The 22,250-nt window shown below is 41.8% G+C and overlaps 1 protein-coding gene across 7 annotated transcripts in view; it reads left to right on the forward strand.

Moving 5' to 3' along the window:
- SULF1 (sulfatase 1) overlaps positions 1 to 22,250 on the forward strand; it is a 148,957-nt gene that overhangs the window by 11,922 nt on the left and 114,785 nt on the right. Inside the window, exons 1-3 of one of the 7 annotated variants that reach the window (XM_032470250.1) lie at positions 11,509 to 11,818; positions 15,509 to 15,623; positions 20,955 to 21,049. The exons of 1 other annotated variant lie outside the window; for it this stretch is intronic. The gene's annotated coding sequence lies outside the window, so the exon portion shown is untranslated. Of the gene's footprint in view, positions 1 to 10,844; positions 10,864 to 11,508; positions 11,819 to 15,508; positions 15,624 to 20,954; positions 21,050 to 22,250 lie in introns of those variants that run through there. 5 more of the 7 variants (XM_032470251.1, XM_032470252.1, XM_032470248.1 and 2 more) reach the window with 5 other exon arrangements.

The following is a 22,250-nucleotide window of genomic DNA, read 5'->3' on the forward strand; positions in this document are numbered from 1 at the left end:
AGAATTTTAGAGATAGTGCCAGACAGATAGACCTGTCCTACCTGAATGAAAGTATTCACTATCTGCTGCATGTCATAAATTAAAATGCTCTGTAAACTCCATAGTAAATCGTATTTTTTTTGTACTGGGACTTGATGGTTAAGATTCTTTGACTCGAAATCACATCTCCAAATTGTAGGACAACTTGCTAGTGAGATGTGAGAGGTTTTACCATTTAGAGGAAAGAGGAAATTATCACACATTCTGTCAAAGCTACTGGATCTTATTTTTTGTAGTTTTCTTAACTAATCAGAATTAAGGGTAGAATTTCCAGGAAAGGCATGTAAGATACCACAGAAGCACAGGATGTTAGAGGTATACCTTAGAGATCATCGAAGTAAAATCCCTTATTTTACATCTGAGGAAACTGAAGCCTGCCTGAAAAATCGTAAAACTCATTCTTACCAAAGACAGTTCTATAAGCCAGGCTTTATCAAGAAGTGCGAGGCATTAAATTCCACAAAGAGCAATGGGAATTCATGTGTCCATTATACACTAGAACTAAGGAGAACGTGAAAGTATGAACCCAGCTCTCTTTTTGGACCTTGAACCCTCTTGCTAGTGCTATGATGAAAAATCAAGTCCTGCAGAGAATTCTAGGGACTGGAACAAATACCAGCAAAAACATTTACTGTTCAGATGGAGTCTTCGCGGAAAATCCATTGTAACAGAAATACCCAAACCCTGATCTGAAACCTTGTTTGTAAAGGCACTTTGTAACCTTTGCCAAAAGAATGCCACCCAGGGGGTGATGACAATATTCACCACCACTCCTTCACAACATTTTCACTTGAGTTGAATCATTGGCACTTGCGGTGTTTGAATAGGCAAAGTAGATACATCATTTCATCAAAGTAGATACACCAGAAAGCTGCACCTAAGGAGCTAGTGGGTGGAGTAATGAGCCTGAGAACTTGTGTATTTTAACTCCTACTTCTAACTCCTACACAGCCTCATGCTTCAAGTGATTCAAAATACATTACACTAGGGAACCCTACTGTATTACTACAGTTGGGCTGTCCCTCAGTAACGTCACCCCTTTGAGAAATAAACATTTGTAACACATCCTCATATCCTGGAATTTTCCCAAGAGAAATTTAAGAACCATACTCTTCAGAGCTTAATAAATTATGTGAGTGTATATCCCATTATATACCTACATAATTTATGTTTAAAACTGATTTATTTGTAAAGGAAGTAAAATGAATCATTATTGGATTAGAAATGTATTTCATGGTCATCAACTTACATTCTTCATCTTGCACTATAAAGAATAACAATTTAATAATTCAAAATAGAAGCTTAATTTGGCATACTTAAGTGTGGTTTTGAATTGTTTTGAAAACATAGTTTTGTTTTTCAAACGCGTTCTAGATTTCTTTTTATTGTTGTATCTAAAGAAAGCCATTATGATTTTCAGAGCAAGGAAAGAAATACGTCACAGGAAAAGTTATTTTGTATTTCCATTCAGATTGTTAAGTTACTGGCTATTTCAATCCACTGGAGAATGTGATTGAAAACCTGGTTAGGATGATAAAGTAATCAGGCTGACCAGTACGACATCTGCTGAGGAAAGGGGGAATTCTGTTGTGAATGTGAAGGTCATGCAGCAGAATAATTATGTTTGTCATAGAGTTAAGCCTTAATTACAGTGTGTGCTGAGAAAAGATTCTACAAAAAATTATGTCTTTGGTCCATGAGAACACCTTTGTTCATACTATTTTCAGTTAAGCCTATACATTGACCGTTTCTACAAAACATGCTTGAGTCTCCATTATTGTCTATAATGAAAACTTCACTTTCACTCGCAAAGGGAGTACCAGAAGAAGTAAAGCTGAGCGCTTACCAAACTCTTTACGGTGCCGGTGTTCTGAGATTGGGCAGAAATGGCCCCTGAGTTTCTAGGACCTTTTCTTAAACATGCTGATAATCTCCACCAAAAGAAACAAAAAATGGCAAACTGTTAGAGTGAAAAACAGCACACAAAAAGATGCAAGCCCTTGCAGAAGGACTGTATGTAACTCACGAGCGTCTTTCTTGTTTCCCTCACTCATCACAGAGACTCCTAAGTTAGTGCTCATCTCCAGCTTCTTATGCACACAGACAATGGACTTCCTTCGTTTGTACTCGCCTACACTTTGTAAGTCCTCTGAAGTTTTATGTCATTTGATTTCTCCCAGCTTATGAAACTTTTAATTTTATATAACAATTCATACTTTCTAAAGTGCTTTCAAACATTTCATTTGATTTTGACAACTCTGTGGAGCACGTCACACGACTAAGTACCTGTGCCCCTTTTAAACAATAAAAACAGATCTACGTTCTTAGGTAATATACACCAAAAAATATTTAGGGTTATAAGGCCATGATGTATGCAACTTTCATTGAATTCAAGGAAAACAACCAACCAAAAATATATATTAATGTAGATACATACATAGAAAAAGAAAGTGAGTGACCGATTGACAGAAGAAAGGGGCAAACTGTTAGCAATAGATAAGTCTGAGTAAATGGTATGCAAGTGTCTTTTCTATTATTCTTGTAACTTTTCTGTAAGCTCAGTTCGCCAAACTTAAGGTTTTTCGGTAATTATTTTCAAATAAAAACTTTTTTGTTAAAAGATAGAAAGACGAGGGAGTTAAACAATTTGCATATGCTAATAGAGCTGATTTGCGACAAAAGTGAAGAATCAGAATTCAGGTCTTCTATTTCTCCACATTTCCTCCAAGCCTATGATCTATTTCTGTATAAGCTGAAATGTAATTGCCACTTAAAATATTTGTAAACCACCATTACACCTTTAACCAATCAGTCATCAGTAATCAGTACCAGAGCCCAGGGACAATTCATAATTATTATTTAACTATTATTTATATATCACATTAGCCATTTCAATCATTTTTACAATCCTGTTTTATCTGACCCTCATACCTCTGAATGAAGTAGATAGAGCAGGCATTATTGTACCCATTTTACAGATTAAGAAACAGGATGTGAAGGTTACTTGTATCATTATTATTGTTCATAGCTACTAACTGGCAGTCATATTCTGCAGACAGTACCAGAACCAGTACCCTCTCCAATATATCCTCTTGATATTCCAGTGTCTTTTCATACCCCTAATGACCGTATCTAAAACTTCTAAGGCTTATGCTGTATTCAGCAATAGAAACACAACATTCTCTTAAAAGAACAAAATGACTGAGAGAGATGCCTATGTTTTATTTACTAATATTATATATAATAACAGCAAAGACTTACTGAGTATTTACCTGCTGTGTGCAAGTTAAGTGCTTTATATACATTACCTAATTTCATTTTTTCAGCATTTCTATGACATGCAATTCTCATGGTCCCCATCACACAAAGAAACAGGGTCTGAGAGTTTGACTAACTTGATTGATGTGACAGAACTACGGGGGCTAAGGCAAGACATGGGCCACTACGAGCCCCCTACCATTAATTAAATTGTCCTATTCCACATTTTCCCCTTCTTTCTGTAAGCTCAGTTGATCTCTTAGCCAATTTCTTTTCCGTTTATTCAGTGATTTTTAATTTCTGCAATCAAGAAAATTCTTTCCAGGAACACAGTTTGTATGGAAAGCATAGGTTTGAAAAAGCAGGTCCCACATCTTAATTTGCAGCAGCAGCAGCCCCTGGCATACAGTAAGCATTCAGTAAATGTTTGTTGAATGTATGATGTTTGGAGTTCTCTATTAAAATGCTTTTAAGATGTTTTGATCTAAATACTTAAACACAAGACCTAAAAATTGAGCAGGTTCAATTTGCCAAACCTTGGATTTTACAGCAAAGCACACAGTTTCAAAGCCGGGGGTGGAGGTGGGGGGAATTGATAATAAAAGAAGAAAACAAACTTCACTTAAAAATTTTTTAAGCCAGCCCTTAAAAAATGCTCTGTCAATAATCTGACAGTTTTGACTGCCTGGATCATCTTTTGTAGATAACCTCTTGTCTCTATGAACAAAGGTGATGCTCGTCTCACCGCTGGTTGGACTCCATGACTTTTCCCTTCACTGTAACCAGTCAGGATAAAAGGTGACCACAGCTGGCTTACTACAGCGGCGCCCTTGCAGATGCCGTTCAAGCAATGACACAGGAAGGGACCAGCCAGGGAGCTCAAGATAAGCAGCAGGATACACGGGATACACTTTTCCACCTCCGTTCTTCCAACTCACGCTTCCAGCTGCCCTGGTTGGGTTTCTTCCCACTCCAGAGTTTCCCATTACATTCACTTGCATCCATTTTTCCTCAGACCAGAACAGTTAGGTGAGCTAAGAGGACCACACTCTGCTGCCTCCCTCCTGCTTTATAAGATGGCCTTTGTCCCACCTCGTGCATTCCAGCCCAGCACACAGACACCGTAAGCGCACGGCCTAACCTGACTGCGATGTAAGGGAATTTCAGGGTAAAAAGGGCACTCGTGGAAGTCAGTCACATTGCGTCTCAGGTTTCTCAGCTTGGCACCGGTTTGCAGCATTAAAGCAATTCCTTTCAGGCCTGCTATCACTCCCCCGCTGCCCATTACCCTTGCCTCCCGCTCAGGCTCTTAGCCTCTGGTTCTTCTTACTAATGAACCTGCCAGCCCCGGACACGGGTACTTGCAGATTCTGCAGAATGAGGCTTTTTCCGCCCTCGGGCTCAGCATATCCTCTACCATATTCCCTCAGAGACTGCACCCCCTGCAGTCAGCTGTGTCCCCCACACCTCCTGTCTCCTCATCTGTGCGCCGTCTGAGCTCCGATGCTTGGCCCATCCTTGCTCTCTGACATGTATATTTTTGCATTTGCCATTTATTCCTCCACCTGCTCACAAAAAGGCTGGAGGGGACAGACTGGATTTGGCACTTCTGAATTTCTTGGATGATGGTTCCCTGCGATCACTTTTTAAAATGCATCTGTAATCCACTGTTTTTCAGGCAGAAGCTTGCCTACAATTTCCCACACCCATCCCAACACCTTGATTTTACCGGATCCCCTGAATAACTGTCCCCAGGGCTGCAGTCACAACAGTAACATTCAGGTTCTTATTAATAATTATCACCATCTTTTAAAAGTGATCCTTATTGTTATTGCTTCACATCATTTAACATTTATATTTAAATACAGAAAAAGGGGGAGAGTATAGCTCAGTGGTAGAGTATGCTTAGCAGGCATGAGGTCCTGGGTTCAATCCCCAGTACCTCCTCTAAATAGTATATATAAGTAAGTAAACCTAATTACCTCTCCCTCCAAACAAACAAACACACAAAAATAAATACAGAAACTGAGGCAACTGTGGCCAGGGTCATCCCTTGGCTCACTAAATAAAGGAATGGGTTTTTTACTTGCTCAGGGCAAATAATACAGAACCAGTGCTTAGGACACAAACACGCTAAAAGAATCAGAAAAGGAAGGAGAAGCTGAATGATACTGAGTACCACCACATGCTGGACACTGCTGTTCACTTTCAGACTTCCTTATTCTGAACTAGTCATTCTAGTTATAAGTAAAAGAATCAGACTTAAAAAAAAATTTTACACACCTGTAGGGTTAGGATTTCGACCCAAGTCATTTTGTCTCCAAAAAATCAATGCTATCTCTCAAAAGAAACTTCTATATAAATGCTCAACAGTAAAACCCCATCATTAATTACATGGAAGGATTTTTCATTTGCCTGCAATTTACATCTTTTCTTCCCCCAGTCTAATTACATTGCCAATGCCAGTAAAGGGCTTCTTATCATAATTTATTAGGCTTTTTGGTAAAGAGCTAAATGAAGGTTTGCTGTTAAGGTGGCGAGGAAGAGAAGACTGAGATTCCAATAAAAACTTGCTAACTGGTGTGCAATACCATGCCCATTAAATGGGGAATAACTCTCACAGAATACAGACTGGTCTCTACAGCACTCGTTAAGGGCCGGCTTAAATTTGAACTGTGGGCTCACACCCAAGCCTGCCCTGAAAGGCTGAAACAAACCCCCATGGAAGACACTATTGGTTATTTAGAATCTAGGGCATCACGAAAAACACGCTGTTCAGTGTTGTCCGTAAGGCATCATTACTGTTGTTCCAAATTAGCAAGGCATCCATGCACTTGCTTAAAGTGTTTTCCCTTGATTTATGCGCCCTTGCTTCTTAAATCATTTCCAGAAATTCTCAGGAAATGTGAAAGGAATTTATCAAATGAATGTGTTATCTTTTTCTCCAGCAGAATGTCAGATCACTTCTTGAAAGATCTTCTCCAAATTCTTTAGCTCAAACCAATTTTAACAAACTTGAATATACACCCCATAATTAGGAAGCCAATTTATTCCGTTCATTTGCATCAGTCTAAATAATTTTTCCTGACAGATGACTTCCGTTCAAAGTACCAAGTACTTTTTAATCCTAGGCAGGTTATTGCTAAGGATAAATGATTTCACATTTCTCATAAAGATGCCAGTCATTAAGAATATTAACGCAAATTCCTTCCCCTTGAATAGAAACGAGCTGTCATTTTAGCCATGGTGCTGTGTCAGCCTTTCTATTGTCAAACACAACAAATGATGAGAAAATCAATTTATTCTTTAGAATTAGTCAAGTGAGGAATTCTTTGAAGTGGGGGGGGGGGCAGGGTTTTGCCTGAATTCCATAATCACATAAAAGCGAGCACGGTATATATATTGGTAAAATGTGAAATTTAAAGAGGATTGTTTGCTGTCATAGACCTTCCAGACAGAATCTATCTCTGAAAAAGAATTCCCTACTCCGAATATAGAGGTTTGATGAGCAACAGATGTGGTTTAAACGAATTCTTGTTCAACTGAACTAAGAATATATTTTGATCTGTATGAGGAACAGTCCAGAGAGCAGGGCAGTGACTTGGGCACAACCGGTGTTCAGGTTGGTGGTTGGGGGCGGGGGCGGGGTGGAGTATATTTATTTACTCCGTAAAGCTGCTCTCACGAGGCAAAATGCAAATGAGCTTTTAATGAATACTTTCTACTAGTTGTATGATGCTTATGAAACAAGTTACAATTTTACTTTGTCGTCTAAGATGCGTGGAGGAAAGCATTTCAACGGGTGGCCACAACCTTTAGAATGACCTGTGTCCTGGCGTTGGTTTGCAAGTTCCACAGCTTAGTTTCTCCACCCATAAAGGGAAGATTAGATCATTGTTCAAGAATGACAAGCATTTCATATTTGGAAATGACTGAATAATGAAGTGCTTGGATTCTATAGAAATGCTGAGGAGAAAAGAAGACTAATTTCAAGCCAAAATCCAGTACAAACATGACTTTCCTATTGTAAGCCTTATGTGTAGGGAAAGAAATTACTTCGAAGGCTTTGTTTCTAGGGCTGCGAATTTGGAAATACATTAATATCAGGATGATTCCGATTTTTTTAAAAGATCTGTGTACTATCATCTCTTGTCTGTGGAGATGAGAAACATTCTTTCTGCTACCCTGTCCTGAAAGAATGTAGTTGCTAAAGATTTAAATGACAGGAATGGAAGGGTCATCTTTTGATTCCTTTGCCTTTGGGCAGGACTACAGTTAAGCCGTCTGAGGAAAAAGAACAATGCTGTTGCTCCCAAAACTCTCCAGGTGAGAATAGTAAAAATTAAAAAGAGCAGATGGGAAAGCTCAAGGGCCTTGAAGTTAATAAAGGTCAGTTCCGGATGACATAATTTCAGTTAAAGTCATTTCTATTTGCAAATAGCCTGACGCTTAGCAAAACTCCAAAGGATATGATATTTGGCACTAGTTCTCTGAAAATTCCACTTAATATTAGCATTAATGTCTGGTCATTGTTTTGTTCGCCTCCATTTCACGGGGTTGATGAGGGAGGTAGTCCTGCTCTACGGTGCTGGGATGACCAAACACAGGACATCCGACTCAGGACATGGGGGATCAAGGGCATTGATTAGTCACATATACTAACTGCCCAGGGGAAGAAGACACTTCATGCCATGCAGGGCAACACAGAGGCTGCATTCAGGAACAGCGTGAACAAGAAGGGAGCTGTGGGAAGCAGGCTCTGTAGTAGTAAGACGGTGAGGGGGTGCCCTGATTCCCAGGGGAGGATGTGATTGGCTCGTTGCAATGACTGTGTGGGCTGGCAGGAAAATGAAACTCATTAGGTTGAGGACCAGTTGGAGTACAGGTGTCTAGCTGTAAGGGAACTAGCCAGTGAAGGAGGCTTTCCCACTTGGAGGGAGAGCATATCAGGTAAAAGTAGGGGGAACTCACAGCCCTTTGAGGCCCTGTGAGGCTCAAAGATGTCCAGGCAGTGAAATCTTAGACTTCATGCACCAGTGGTCCACACAAGCTTTGTCAACTTGTACGATGCTCACTTCCCCTCGGCCATCCCCACTGCTCTAAGAGTAATAACTCCACCACACCTACTGCGTCTCATGTGAAAAGTCACTTTTGACTAGATTGATAAACATGGGGGTGTAAACAGTTTTCCAGCAACAGACTCAGGCCAAGGTGACGTTAAGTAGAGGATTCAGGTGGAAGTATCCTCTACTACTCGCTTGGATTTGAATAGAAAGAGGAGAGCCCTGAATCATCCAGACAAATTCCATACTTCACTCCTCGCTTGACTTTAATTTGCCATGAGGTGAATGTTGACCAACTTTAGACTTGGAGCCAAAGAGACAAAAATGGTCTAGCTTGCCAAAATGAAGAATATGCCTGCCTTCATTTTTCAAAAGGAACACTGTCAGGAAACAGTCAGGTCACACTCTCTCTCACTTTCCCTGCGACTTAACGACTGAGGAGATAAAGGACACTGAGGCCTGGGGTTTCAGGCAGAGCTTGGACATCTGAAGTTAAGCCTGAGCCTGCTATAAAATCTTGGGCAAGGCATTTCATCTCTATGGACCACACATTCTGTAGCTTTTTAATGAAGAAGTTAAACTAGACGGAGAGTTTAAAAATACTTTTTTAGTAGCACGACCCTTGTTTAAACAACGTCTAAAGACACTTGATGAAACAGATGGAAATGAAGCTTCTCTGTTTGAATCCAACGAATGGAGCCCAAGCCCAAGTGACTTGGTCTCCCTGCTACCCAAGATTCCTGAAGCACTTCCTTGGAAGTCTAGTGCTCCCTGGAACCCAGTTTGAAAACCAGCAGATGATTTACTATCCAAGGTTCCAGCAGAATGGAAAAATCATAGACTATGGAGTCAGACAGACTAAGATTCAAATCCTAGATCTGTCACTTCCTAAGCTGTATGACCGGATTTCCCATCTGTAATATGAAGATTAAAAAAAAAAAAAAAAAAAAAAAAGCTCTATTTCAGGACAATTACTATGTTAAGAATGCATGTAAGGCCTTTAGCCAGTGCCTGAAACCTAGTGGGGACTCTTCCATGGTTGCTACAATCAAGGTTATGCCTCTGACATGAGCAGACAGGTTACGCTTCTGACATAAGGAAAGATCCTATCCGTGAACTATTAAACTGCAACAGGATCTCTATCATTCCTGAAGCCCAGACCTCAAGAACTGGAGGCTAAAATTCCTCTTTAGAACCTGAATTGGTTTCTATTGTTCCAAGTTAGCAGAGGCGGGAAAATTCTTCTAATTCACTGAACATTCTGTATGCGTGGCAGAGCATGGACCGCATCGACACACCCCGAGTATTTTCAATGACAACGCAGTCAATCCAGCCACCACAGATGGCATTTAAAGCACATTGCTGTCACCAAAGAATAACAGGGGAATGTCACTAAGAACACTTGAACACTAAAGCCACAGAAATCCAGCACCTGACAGCCCACGTTCTGAATTTTGCCCTGGATCATAAAACAGTGCACCAGAGAGCTATTGTCCTCGCGTTGAGCTGCTGTTATGATAGTCCGCATTCTTCCCATAGCAGAGGAATGCCCTCATAAAATGCATCCCAGAAGCCTGCGATTTTGGAAAGTCTCACCTTTCGGTAATTTTCCTGGCATTCTGTGAAGTAAGCGCCACCTCACAGGTCGGACGTGCAGTAGGTGAGGCTCAGTGGATGCCAGCATCCCTGGTATCCCGACAAACACACGTTCTGAAGGAACTGGACTCACGTAAGTTTATTCCCTTTTTAAATGTTGTTCCCCCTTTTCCTTAGCAGAGGCACTAGGGATTAAACCAGAACCTCATGCACGCCAAGCCCGCGCTCTACCACTGAGCTCTACTCCCACCGCTTCACGTGAAGTTCAGACACTCCTCCCCACGATCTATAAAGCTGTTTTTTAATGTATGAAAATTTACAAACATACACGTGAGTAAAGGGTATCACAAACCCTCGGGGGCCTCCTTCACAGCCTCCAGCATCAGTGCTTCCCCGCCACGTGGCGGCGTTCATCCGCGTGCAGGGGGGTGACACACGGCCACTTGGCTCCGAGACTGATGGCCCAGGTGAGACCAGGTCGGCTGCCAGTTAAACTCAGTGAAGTGCCTGTCCTAGGCCACCCCGAAGAAGCACACGAGGCCCCAGACGGATAAAGTCAGACTCACATCAAGAATTACAACCAAGAAGGCAGAGCCAACAGGTAGAAAAGAAGGGAAATCTGGTAAATTCTGTGGGGAAGATGAGACTGGCCCTGAGCTTTGAAGGGAATGGGAGTGAGGACATTCCAGGCTGAGGGGGAGGATGTGAGTAGGGACAGGGAGGGAAGGAACGGAAAGGCCTCTTTAGAGAATGATTCATATTCCAATGCGCGGGAGTAGGTGAGGGGAGGTGGGGCGGGAAGCGGGAAATTCTCGCGGAGACGTGTAGGAGCCTCACGCGCCCGCCCGGATGAGGATGTTGCTCGCCTGTGGGGCGCGGTGCCAGGAATCCCGCAGGAAAACTGGAGGTAGCAGGTGCGGGCACGGAGGGTGGCAGGGAGGTTTGGTGCCCGGACTGAATGAGAACTTGCTCAGACCCAAGCTCCGGCCTGAAGAACCCTCTGGCTGGGTGTTTTGCTCCCACAGGGAAAAGAGCTGAGCCCCACGGAGATCTCACATAGACGGTTCAGCCCTTGGCGCAGGGAACTCCCTGCAAACCATCACTAGGAAAACAAGAGGCCAGGAATAAAGAGAGGCAGCAGAAGCACCTGGTCCGAGGCTAAGAAACATTAGTGTTTACTAAGCACTTGGTCTCTGGAACGGCTGCCTTTCCAAATACCACACCTTCCTCATCCACTCCATCCTGCCACAGGCGGCTACTGTGCCGGCTGCTGGGGAGGGGGAGCCGGCACCGCACGCCTGGGAGCCCTGCCTCCCGGCCCTCCCTCCAAGGAGCCTTCCCGCCTCGCCGGCGGCCAGCTGCAGCTCAGTTTGTTTGCGGAGGTTTGCATGCACATACTGAGTTGCCTTTTTTTCCAGCCAGTTCAGCAGTGTCCCGAAATTCACCCCCAGTGTAACTTCTGCCTCTGCTCCTCCTCTTCTTGGAACTGCCTTTTGTTTGTCTGGCAGCCTTGGTTCTATGGGGGTGTGTGATGATAATAATACAGCGGGCTTATGTAACCCTCTTCATCTCCAGCAAGCACTTCGCAGACAGTTTCGAATGCATCTCCGGGTCGGGATCAGGCCGGGCGGCTTGAGTGGCCGATAGGAAATCCCCACCCGAGGCGCCGAGGCCAGGAGGGAGGGCAGAGGGGGTCAAAGGCCGGGCCTTCGTGGCCCCCTCGCGCCCCCGGAGGTCAGGGAGATAAGGAACAATGACTCGCCCCCAGGAGGAGGAAGGAAGTCCCTCTGCCCCCTTATCTCTGCTCTGCCTGCTCCCCGTTCCCAGAGCCTGTCTCTTGAGAAGACTGTGAAGGCGGCTTTGTAAGTACGATGCGCTCCTTTTTTCTTTAAAAAGAAAGGAAACAAACTTTCCTTACTGCCCTTGTCCATTTCATCTTGTTATTCCCAGGACTGTGTTGCCACTTTCAGATTCTGCCAGGATAGAAACAGTGTTTCTGGCCCAAGTCCACTCAGTTGGGACCCTCCTGAAAACAATATGAGGGGAAAGGTTTCTGTTGATAATTCACTTAACAAAACAGCACCCAGACCAGGTGCTGAAATTGCCCCCCTTTCTCTGCTTCCTGGTCCTGGTCCTCGTGGTGTCTGCCTCTTCTCCACACCTAAACACACCCCACCCTGCAAAGGAGCCCTGGGTATTCCCTGCTTGTTAGACACAGAGAAACGATGTAGCAACTTTGAGCTTCAGTTTCTCTGCTTTCAGTCCCTACAATTTCAGGCAAATATAATTGCTGGTAGTTTCTTTTCCCACTATGAAATAAATCCCATTTTTCAGTATAGGCTTGAAACTTGCACTGGCTTGTATAAACTTGATGAAATACTGTAGACATGTGAATTCTTAAGTTTTTCACTGCATAGCTGAAGGTTCTAAATAGTAAAGGAAAGTGGACACAAATGTCTAAAAGCACTGGCAAAACCCAAAGCCCTGTAATTAAACTACGTGTCCGCGAAGGATCCTGAACTGACAGAGTATTTTTCTCAGGGATGATGGTCAGGGCTTTGAGACATTGTCTCTCAACAAAAGGTGAATTTAAAACTGTAGGGTGACACTAAGATCCAATTTCAGAACACTTAGAAAGTACTAGTCGCTAATTGAGTAAGCCAAGAAAATAAAGTTCTATTTTGGGTAGTTGTACAATCTGCATTTCTAAAACCATGATTATAAGTTGGGGTATTATGAGACATGGAGCATTATTGTCTTTATTTCAGGTAAGAAAACTAAGAAATATAAATTGACAATAATATAGAAGAGCAAGACTTCTCTGCGTGAGTGCTGTGATTAATCCACTGACTTGATTGCCTTTAGATAAACAGATATGAAAACCACATATCATGTGTGTATATGAGAGTGTGTGTGTGTGTGTGTGTGTGTGTGTATAAGAGTTCAGGACACTTAAATGTATGGATTTGTTTAATTAAATGTAAATATATACATATATTCAATCATCCTGAACTCTTACATATCTGTTTTAACTATCTAGTGTTCAGTATTTACATGGTAATATAATATCCAAAATAGACCGAGTGGAAAGATTTCATATCAGATTTCGGAATGCAACAGAGCTATGTATTCATTATTTATTCAACAAACATGGGAAACATAAAATTATGTCCATTTTTAAAATTCCCTTTAAATGCCATTTCCACTTAAAATTCCCTGTGGCTTCTAAGAAAATTTAAGGCATAATTGAAGTTGAAAATAAGACTGGATTCTTGTTGCTTTTATCCCTAAATGTAAAAGTGAGCTGTCAACAGTGACTTCTATACTCTGGTTAATTTAGTTACAAAGATCAGTCACATGATCTCAACGTTAGCCTCAAAGGCGTACTCCATCACAGTGGAAAGAACACAAACTCTGATGGCATCCGGATTTGAGGCTTGGTTTTCCCATTGCTTGGTTATGTGACCAGCAGCAAGATCTTTCAAATTCTCAACCTCAGATTTCACATCTATAAAATGAGACCAATACTACTTACCCCAATGAGAGGATTGTTGAAAGGACTAAAAGAAATAATATATGTAAAATATCTATCACAGTGTCTGAAAATAGCAGTGTTTCAGTCAATTTTAGGGCTTTTCCCCTTATTTTTTTCATCTTTGATTCAGTTCATTTTTTGAGCATCTGCTGTTACCAAGTCCAAACTCATTCTACTCGCCACAACAATAAATCTGGAGACAAGATGTTGGGGCAAGGAATAATGACTTTACCTGAAAAGCCAGCAAATGGAGAAGATGGCAGGCTAATGTCCTAGAGAACCATCTTACCCAAGTCAGAATTCAGGCTTCTTCTATACTAAAAGGGGAAGAGGTGTGGCTGGTTGTTGTAGACTTCTAGTGTTGGAATCCTTTGTTCTGTCAGCTGTCCCCTGTAGGTGAGGTCAGGATGTTCCTGTAAACCTCTAACAAGATAAATGTTACTCTCAGTTCTGTAAATTATCTCTATGTGAATGAAAAGTATTAGAAGCTTAACGGTCAGAGCCTTGAGAATAGGCTACACTGTCTATTTCAGGCTACAGGCAACATTCTTTTACAAAAGGTGCAGAACCAGCATGACTAAGCAGAAGAGACAGAGCGTGGGGTTAAAGCTAAAGGAACAGATCTAATATGGAGACGGATTTGCTTTTCCCTGTTACACTGTTACGTATTGCATGCTCTGCTAAGCACTAGTGATCCCAAAGTGAGTAAGAGTAACATCCTGTCCTGGAAGAGATCATATGCTGAAGAAAAAGACCAAAACAACAGATAATTTTCTTAACAGTATAACACCTGCAAAAAATAGAAGTGTATTGAGATTAAGTACAGAACTGAGGCCAGAGTAGTTCTCTCTTGTGAAAGTCAAAAGAACATTTACAGAGATGATGTTGATTGTGTGAGTTTTAAAGGATTAGCCTGAGGTGTGGAAGGACATTCCAGAAGGGGAGAGCACTGGAGAACAGAATATGTGAGAAAACCTGGGGAACTGGTTTCAGTTGGTGCTGGGGTGTTGAATCTTGGTGGGGTGGCGGGGCGGGGCTAGAGATTTAGTCAGGGGCCCAGTCATGGATATTGTGCTGCTTCGTGCTGAGATGTTTAGACCCATTACTCAGGTAAAACTCAAACTCGTGCTCATGAGTTTTTGGGGACCAGCTCAGGATCCAAACAAAGTTCACTTTATAGGTCACGTCAATATAAAAAGCTTAGGCTGATATGTAAGTCAACAACAACACAAAGACATTATTTGGTTCAATAGACTATTTTTGTTTATTTGGGTTTTTTGTTTGTAGCAATCCCACCTCAGTGATGGATGCACTGCAACACAAGGTCCTGACCTCACCCAGATCTGGCACTTTCAGGAATACTCTGTAGTCAAGAGAGAGGCAAGGATGGACTTTGCTTGGGGCTGAGAAGGCAGAGGGTAGACGTGACTTACATTTTAGGAAGATTTTATATAGGTTGCCTACTATCCAGTATAGAATGTGGCTTGAGCACGAGCCTAGGGAATGATAATGCTATAAACTAGGAGACCAATTAAATTCTCACTGTACAATTGCCTTGTACAGTGAGAAACGTGGAGGGTCTGAGCAGTGTGGGTGGACAATAGGGCACAGATTCCAGAGATATTTAGAAGGTGGAACATTCTCAACTTGGGGACCAAATGAAGGAATGAAGAGAAAGGAAACATCTACAAAACTACTTTTAAGCTTGGGCAACTAGGTAGCTGTAATGGAATACCATAAGACAAGAGGCACAAGTTAATAGAAGAAAATTGAGTTAGCTGGGGTAATGTTGGATTGAGAGGTTAAGCTACTACATTAAATAAAATACAAAGTCATTTTTGAAAAGTATAAAATTGCCAGATTTGTCTTGGAAATTTAGCAAAGGACCATAGAACCAGGCTCTCCCCATTATGCTCAGTTCCCAGAAGAAAGGTCAGCATCCGGGCTCAGGGGGCTCTGAGCTTTCATCTCGTATCCCTGCGGTTGAGTGAAATGCTTTCCCATTCACTTTCAATAGGAAGGCCGTGTCTAGCGCAGGCTGGCCGGTAACTACATATACCCCCCCAAAGAGAGAAACGTGTACTTCCTCTGCACCTTTGGAAATGAGTGGAGACTTGGGAAAAGGTCCGTGGGTGAGTAGCATATTTATTCATAAAGAACACATATTCATGAAGAATTTATACTTATCAAGAAGCCGCCCTTTCCTTAGAAAGGCTTTGTCACTTCCCTTGAACTGGGGACCCACTCAGAGACTAGAGGAAAAGAGGTCACGTCTAAGACTAAAGCAAAGGGGGAGATTTCTTACCTGGCCATGATTTACCCTACCAACATTTCCTCCCCCTTCAGGCTCAGCGAGAAGTTCTTCCCGTTGACTTGAATGGAAAGGAAAGGTGCATCACGCTGGTAAATTTTTTAAAGATAACAACTGGAAAAATCTGAACATTGAGAATGAATAGAAAAGAATCTGATTAGCAGACAGGAAGCTGCGACTTAAAGTCTTTGCGGTCTGATTACTTGATAACCTTCATTTTCTTATACCCGTTCACCCTTTCTAATCTTCTGTGGCAAAGCCTCTATCGGATTTCCTGGATTTCAGAGCTCTTACCCCACCTGAACTTCAGAGCAAAGGCCATTTACTACGAAAGGGGCTTAGGCCCAGCCTTCATGGCTGATCTCACAAAGTCGTATAGTATTTCCTCCTGGTGGGTAAACTGTATCAACACATTTAAAAGCAGGTTTAAGAAACTCTTTTCACCTCTAAATAGAAAGAGTTTTATCACTCATCAGGAAGATAAGATTTGGTTATAATCTGAAGCCCTTCCGGCTTCTGTTAGCTCATTTCAGATCCCCCAACCTCAGAAATTAATCTTTGGTTTTTGAAATGATGAGAAAGGTTTCTATTTCTGCTAAAATGCTTCCACTATTAAAAAAATAATAAGAAAAATAAGGAGTCCCCAGAAGGAGCTGTTACTATCTCAGTTATACAAAATAATCACCAAATATATTTAGAGTAAGATGAGCTTGCTTCATGGGAAAGTTTATTATTTAAAGAAGGAGCAAGATCTATCTGGGGGAATTCCTATGAGCGCAACTGAAAGTATGAGGACCATCCTGAGCTTCCATACATGGTGCTGGCCATTCTCCTTTTAGGCTACTCAAGCCATTTAAAGTCTTGGCTTCACAGGGAAGGGCTCTAACTTCACAGTCTTTTTGGGTTTGCTGACATGATGATTTACTCCAGGCTGGGGGCTGCCCTGAGCCACCATGCTCTCCTGCACAGCGTTTGAAGAGTGGACAGGGTGCAGCTGTGCATCCCCCAGACGCCTGAGGCCAGAGCAGCGCTGCTGAATTTCAGCTTCATTTCTGTGCTCCGTGGAAAGCTGGAAGCGCCCCAGCTCTCCCTTGGGTTTGGCTTCCTGTTCACATGTTTTCTGGTCTCAAGTCATTGTACATGAAGTAACAGCCCCACGTGCGTGCACCGTCCACAATGGCAAGACTTGTGTGGTTCCTGTGTAAGTTTTCTAATGAGGACATTTTGAACCCTTCAATAACTCCTTGGGGAAAGCAGCTTGGAACCAGTTACAACCTTCCAAGGTGCAGGAAGCAAAGAGAAAGACACATCAGCAACAAGACTAAAGCCACTTTTAGGAGACAATTAAAGGACAACTGCTTAAGGAGGATAAACACACATTTGACACATCTCTCTGAACACATGCACATACATATACAGTATAAAGAAATGCCTCCAATGCATAGGTTGAAAATATCAGTTACTGTTTCAACATTTCACTAACTATGAATGGTACTAGTGTTTTCCACCGAGGACTGTTATTTTAATGACATCTCTCTGCAGCAAAATCTGATGAGTTTATGAAGTTTGAGAGCCAGGAAATGCAGGCTCCGTTTCTGAACAACTGAGAAAGCCAGGAGAGTTAAGTTCAATCATCTGCTTGCTTTCCAGCATGGATTCCTGGGCGCTAAGTGTAATAACACACTAATACAGAGGGGACACCAAACCAAACTTTTAAAGTACAGCTCTTAAACTATCGAGCTTAACTTCTTGACATATTACCAGCAGGTGGAATTCTGGCACACACCCACACTCATTTGTGGATGTTAATGTCAAATTAATGGACACATGTACCAACGTTTTATAGAATTTTAGAGCAGAAGGAGATTGGGAAGTCTTCCAGTCTTACCTTTTATTTTACGAACAGAGAAACCGAAATTCCTCTGCACTCTCCCTAAACACACACACGTATATCTGAGTCTTCCTGCATTGCTTCCTCGAAATATTATAATTCTGACTTAAGAACAGGAAAGGACAAAATGACCCAAAGCTGAGGCAAAGGTTCCCTGCTCCATTCAGGTTTGTGTGGCCCAGCTTTAGGGCTGTGAGCTGGCCATTTTTTCTTGCTTCAGGAGCCTTTCAGGGTCTCAGTTTAGATGTATTTAACCAAAATTTGGGTAAACTCCCAAGCAAACCAAGGGTCAATGTGTGACTCAGATCCTGACTGCACAGCGATGCCCAGTCAGTGCACAGGAGCTCTGGGGCCAAAGGATGACCACTGCACCGAATGTAGACAGAGCCCGAGGTACAGCTCTCACTCACCTTCAGACCTGACCAGAGAAATGACAAGGTCACTGGTCTAGGCAGCAGCGGAGACTGCATAACTAAACATTGCATTGGGGGGCACAGATTTTGAGTGTACAGGAGTTCTGGAAGGAGAGAGAAATGAAAACTGAGGTCATCAGCTGATCCTGAAGGGGCGCTTAGAATTTTACTATGTGGAGGGAGTTAAAGGTAAACTTTTCTAGCAGAAGTGAAAGTATGAGAGGATCTCACTCCAGGACCCCGAGGAAGCCAGGCTGGTGCATGCTGTCCAGAAGCACTTGTCCACCTGAGCAATGGACCACGGAGTCCCCGTACTGATTTCCATCATTATCTACTAAACTGTTACTGAAATAAGTAATGGTTATTTCACCCCCCACCCCGACGGTTATTTATACCCCCAAAGAACCAGATATAAATTACTTTAATTATATTTATATAACTATAAATCCACAATAATACACATACAATTACATCATTGAAAATCCAAAATAAATTGCCGCTTAAATGTAAACAGAACCGTAAACCAGTAATGTTCTATTGGTGGGAATAGAATGAATTGGTCAAAACTAGAAATATTAATTTGATTTTCCAGAGGATGCTGTTTTGCTGAGTCTAAAAATATAAGTTTGTTTTAACCAAGTGTTCATTAATGAAATTGTAAAAGAGAGAGAGAGAGAGGGAGGGAGAGAAATACTTTAATTAAAAATTTCTATTGCACATTTCATTCTCCACTTCTAATGAATTATTACAAGTTGGCACATATAAAAGAAGCAAGGATCCAGGCAATCCATCTGCTGGTGTCAAGATTATGGAACCAAGAACTAGGGCATCACCCTGCTCTCCTCTGGCAAATAAAACTTTATACGGCACAACAGAGGTATTGCTCTCTCACATGCATACACATACCACACAGGTATAAATGCCTGCCTCTGTTCTTTCACAGCCTTTAAATTATGACACTAATTTAATAGCACTTAAATATTTCACTATTTCCCACACATTATCATTTTAATGATGACAAAGCAAAGTCTCCATTTACAAAATTTATGAAAACTCTGGTCTCGTGCCATGAAAATGTCTTTTGATAGCAAATTACCACTGCAAGGAAAATTATATCTTTATTAAGGGCTTTAAAAAAAGTCCTATGCAAGTAATAATGATTGCCATGTTTATTGAGTGCTTGTGATGGGCCACGTACTCCTCTGAATTTTTCACATGGATGTTTGTATGTAACCCTCACATCAGCCCTATGGGATAATCGATACTCTTTTTAATCCTCACTTTCTCAGAAGGGGATGCTGAGGCATATTCTCTATGAAGTAGCTCGCTCAAGGTCACACGGCCAGTGGATGCTGCAGCCTGGAATTCAGGATATGCAGATTCCAGGGTCCGCTTCTCCTAGCAGTTAGATTCAGAACAACCGCGGAAAGGATGTTGTTGTTTTGACGTTCGGCTAGTCCAGCATGACCACAGCTAGATCCTTGTAGCCTCACTTTCAAACGTCAACTTTTACTTTGGGAGATCGCAAGGTGCCATGCATAATTATAAACAAACTTTTCTATGTCTTCCCGGCATATTGAGAAAGTGGAGATCTGCATAATGCTTATAATCATTTGTCATGTTATCAGAGACGCAGAAACAGAAAATATCAAAGTTCTCGAACTCACCAACTCCCAGGATGAGTACAAGGGAGTGGTCAAAAAGCCGACTGGTCAAAAGTGTGCCAGATCACGGAGGGTGGCGTCAGTGGGTGGAGGAGTTGGTCTTCTGATGGGGATGGAAAGAGATGTGATAAGGGAAAGGCAGCTTGGGAGGAAGAGTCCTGCAACGGAAGGCCAGCTCCGGGAAGGTCCTGCGGCAGCAGTCTCTGTGAGAGTGAAGCTTCCAGAACAAAGAGAGTCTGGGACTGCCCACATTTAACCAGAGTCAAAAGGGCCAGTTCCAAACAAGGAGATTCCAGGTCTATTGTATTGAAGTAATCTGCACCCGTTACCTCTGAGATTCTGAGATTATTTACTAGTGAAGAGGTAAGAAAGCTCCGAATGAAATGCCTTACTATTATATGGGCAAGAGAAATATTCTTAAATGTAAAAGAGATTTTTGAGTTGTTAAATAGGGTGCATCTTTTTCCTGTTCTTACAGCTTCTATGTCTTATAACTTATGTTTCCTTGTAAGACATATGTACTAGGTCTCTTTCTGTTTCTATTTTATGTATCATATCCGCATTTGTATGTAGTGTGTATACGTTAAAATGTGCTATTCTTGGCAGCAAGATTGCTTCATCAAATACTTAATGCATTAAAATGGGTGTTTCCTCTTATTCAAAGTAGCTAAGTTGATTTTAGTCACTTACATTTTTTCAACTGTCATAAATGCAGAATAGAAACAAATTTAACCACTTTGCTTACTTTGCTGCTCTTCAAATAATAGCTTGCAGTCACTTGAGAAGATTTTATGATTCTGCACATGTTCCTTTAAAATAGGTCTCATAACCTGAAATTAGATGTCATTCAACTTTTAAACTCAAAACACTTTATACACCTTTAAAAAGAAACTCTTTTTTTATTGGCTTTATGAAATCCAGTCAGAGAATAATGTGAAATGACCCTAATGGAGAGTCTTTTCCTCAATGAAGAGAAAGTCAAATGGAAACTTCTTGGAAAGGACCAATTCTTCCCACAATGGTTCAAAGTCTCCTGGAACAACTGTAAGAAACTCAATCAGGATGAAATTTGGCGAAAGCTATTCCTAACGCCGTCCTCCTTTGAAGGTGTGAAAGGGCGTGATCTGAAAGATAAATCACTGATAAAATGCCGCTGATGGCACCTTTGCTGTCTTCTGTCTTAGGTGCTGACGGCCAGCCACCATCATCTGAGGACAGTGAATTTAGCAAATGACATGCAGGCTCTCCAAGGCAGAGTGATTGCAGAAAATCTTCAAAGGTACTCGTATCAAATATTTATCTCTTGATTAAACTTGATTATCAGGTAATTAAACCTGAGTGCTCCATGTCACTTGAAGAGGGGGACGGTTCGTGGATGGGGAATTATGAGAAACTGAGAGCTAAAGGGGACCTTAAATGTAGCAGAGCCATTTCATGAAATTAGTCTTCAGGATGATGAAAGAACCAGCAAAAGAATCGTGTAACTTTATCAACATGTCATGGGCTATTCAGGAAGCTCAGGGATTTGAGAGATTGTTGATGGCCGGCCAGCTATGCCCAGACATCCACAGTTTCAGGCATGAAAACTGCAGATGTCAGCTGTCTCATTCACAGTTTGACTTCACAGTTTCTTGCCTTGGCCAGATACATTAGTGCCAAGAGTGTTGTGAGGCCAGGGCGAGCTACCGAGACCCACCCCAGCAATACAACATTGGTTGCAAAAAACATCCCAGGGGTGTTAATTCATAAGCATTTATAGACCCCATGAGTCTCTTCTTAAATGTCAACATTGAAAGTTGTTCCACTTTGCCCTCAACCAAAACAAACAGGGAAACTGTTGAGTTCCTCCTGGTTTCAAATTGCAGCTCTTCAAAATCATTGCCCTTTGCTTGACTTCCATTCTGAATCTTGTGTTAGCCCAGGTTGCCTTGGGATAAGTCTTTTAATCACCAAAAAACTCATGAACTTCAAACAAAACAGAATCTTCCAAGTGTGACCTGAATTTCAGGTTTGTCTTTTGAGGGTTGATTTCTCCAGCTTGTCTTTCTAATACTTACTGAATTAAACACTTTGTCTTCATACTACAAATGGCCAGGGAATAAGGGAATAGCTAAAAGTGTATGGGAGACTGGGTTAGCTTAGTTCCTTGACAGAAAATCATGAGCACTGGCAGTTCTTCTATAATTTTCAGAGCTTTGTCTGCAGGTGGGTCTGGGGTCTCACCAGGAATGTATTGGATGCTGGTTATTCATAAGTTAAATCAACAGTAAGAGAAGACAAATTGAAGTTTAGGTCTCCTTACTTCAAAACTCCAAATGGGAGAGGAAAATATTCCCCCAAAACTGAAAAAAGACATGTTTAGGAGTAAGTTCAATAAACAGTAGAACCGTGACTTCTTAAAGCTTCTTCATCTTCTTGAGTCAGTTTGCGAAACCTTTTTCTGTGAACGTCTAGTCCAATGCATCAGTTTTTCTGTAGGA

The sequence above is a fragment of the Camelus ferus genome, chromosome 29 (assembly GCF_009834535.1).
Source record: "Camelus ferus isolate YT-003-E chromosome 29, BCGSAC_Cfer_1.0, whole genome shotgun sequence".
Taxonomy (NCBI): Eukaryota; Metazoa; Chordata; class Mammalia; order Artiodactyla; family Camelidae; genus Camelus; species Camelus ferus.